Source organism: Psammomys obesus, unplaced genomic scaffold (genome assembly GCF_907164565.1).
Source record: "Psammomys obesus unplaced genomic scaffold, mPsaObe1.curated_primary_1811, whole genome shotgun sequence".
In the NCBI taxonomy this organism is placed as follows: domain Eukaryota; kingdom Metazoa; phylum Chordata; class Mammalia; order Rodentia; family Muridae; genus Psammomys; species Psammomys obesus.
The window spans coordinates 4,269,526-4,271,855 of record NW_026592776.1 but is presented as its reverse complement, the minus strand read 5'-3'; the positions used below and the strand labels follow the sequence as shown (position 1 = coordinate 4,271,855).

The 2,330-nt window shown below is 41.6% G+C and overlaps 1 pseudogene; it reads left to right on the top strand.

Annotated features, from left to right (window-relative positions):
- The first annotated feature begins 1,874 nt into the window (after nucleotides 1–1,874).
- LOC129683135 (DNA-binding protein inhibitor ID-2-like) overlaps nucleotides 1,875–2,330 on the top strand; it is a 1,193-nt pseudogene continuing 737 nt past the window's right edge.

Below are 2,330 nucleotides of genomic sequence, written 5' to 3'. Positions count from 1 at the left end.
AGTTATCTGCCCTGGTAAGAGGTGGTACAACTTTTTAGAAGGTAAGGCCTGCTTGGAAGTCTTCAGATGACACTGGAATATCCCTTTGAAAAGGATATTGTGACTCTGGCTCATCCTCTTTCTGTACTTTCAGGAGGCCATGAGGTAAATATCTGGCTCTCTCATGTGTTTCTCACCATGATGTACCATGTGGTGTGGACCAAAAATGCTGAACCTGTGTGGCAACGTAAACCTTCTGCCTTTTAAAACTGATTATCTCTGGCATGTTGTTACAGAAACACAAAGCTGATTAAAACATGGACAGAAGAAAGAAGGGAGAAAGAAATATGTGGATGGAAGAGAAAGAGGAGGAGAAATAAGAGAAAGAAAGGAAAAAAATAAGAGAAGGGGAATAGAGGTACAAAATTCAACAAGAGCTGTACCATACCAGCACAGCTAAAAACAGCACAGCTACATGGCTACATCACTCATCCCTACTCTAAGAGCTATATGTGTATATCAACATGTTAGTAAATGAACTCTTTTTGGCCTTCCAACACAGCAACCAAAGGCTGAGACTTTGAAGGCACTAATAGAAAGTGGAAATTGCACCACCAATTCTGTCAGAGTGGTCTACACTCAGCAACTGTGTCTAAAAGACAGATTTTAAAAAACAAATAGAATGCTATTATCATGTTGTTCTACCACATGGGGCAAAACAACCCAAAGTCTTACACCTCAAATGGAGAAGTGTTGTGTTCATAATATCATTTAACAGTTGCTAAACATATATTGGACACAATGAAATATGCTTCCTGTTTGGGAGGCTATGAAGATGAACAAGATGTGGTTCTTACCCTCTAGGAATTTATAATCGCATCAAGTAAAGTCTTTTAGACTGGAGAAGGTGACATGCTTTATGAAGGAGAAAATGAATGAAAGTGAGGTTAAGGCCTCTGTGAAGAATTTGCAACAACAACAACAACAAAAAGGAATTCCTTCCAGCCTGGGGAAATAGCATCCACAGAGAGTACGACTAAGGCATGATAAACCGGGCTACAGTAATTAATGGCACATGTTGCCCTTGAAGAAGACCCAAGATCAGTTTCCAGAACCCGCGTGGTGATTCACAACCACGCATCACTCCAGTTCCAGAGGAGCCACTTTCTTCTGGCTTACACAGGTACTGCACACATGTGCTGCACACGACTACATGGCGGCACACACACATATGTATATAATCAAAGAGATAAATCTAAAAGGAAGTTATTTTAAAAGGGATGGTGAACCCAGGTAAAATCAACAGAGTGCAAAGGTGTCATGGAGAATGAGAGAAAATATGTATATACCATAAGCAGAAATACAAGGAGTTCATGCGACTATATAAATAACTCAAAAAAAGAAACAACAAGCAAACAAATGGCTCAGTAGTTAAGAATATTTGCTTCTCTTACAGAGGACTGGGGTTGGGTTCATAGCACCCATGTCAGACAAATCACAACTACCTGTAACTCCAGTTCCAAGGCATCCAACCCCCTATTCTGGTCTCCACAGGCACCTGCACACACAGAAATGAAAGTACAATCTTTAAAAAAAAATACTCAACATCAAAATAGAAACCATCCAATCATAAACTGAGCACTAAACCTAAATATTTATCCAAAGAAGCCATACTACCATATAAAAATATATTCCATATTGCCAATTATCAGGAGAATGTAAATCTAAACCATGAGGTACCACCTCACCCAAATAGAATGCAGTATTCTCAAAAAGAAAAAAAAACAGAGTGAAAGAGAAAGAGAAGGAAAAAAAAAAACATATCCAATGCTTAGCAAAGCTAGCTCAGCAGACATCAGTGGTGGCCCCATGCTCCAAGGCAGCTCTCTCCTTCCATGTCTTCCTCCACTGTAATCAGCACAAAAGCCATCAGTTGGGTAAGGTCCAGTAAGGAAAACAGCTTGTCAGATCAAGCCTGGATATTTCCTGGAGGAAAACCCCAGTAGGTGACCCAATGAACTTGCTGGTCAAGAAGGACTATGTTGCCACCAGAGGCCATATTGAGCTCTGTGGTCCATGTTGCCACCAGAAAACATGTTGATATCCAAGATCAGTTCTGCTGCCAGAAGCCATGTTTAGGTCTGTGCTGCCTCCAGAGGCCCTATGGAAATCCATGGTCCGTACTGCCCCTGGCTGCTATGAGCAAAGAAGTTTCTTTTGCAGTGGTGTCAAATGAGAAACATTGAAGGCTTCGGTGACAGCCTCTACCCTCACCACACACCTGAAAGAGGAAGGAAGGAAGGAAGGAAGGGAGGAAGGGAGGAAGGGAGGAAGGGAGGAAGGGAGGAAGG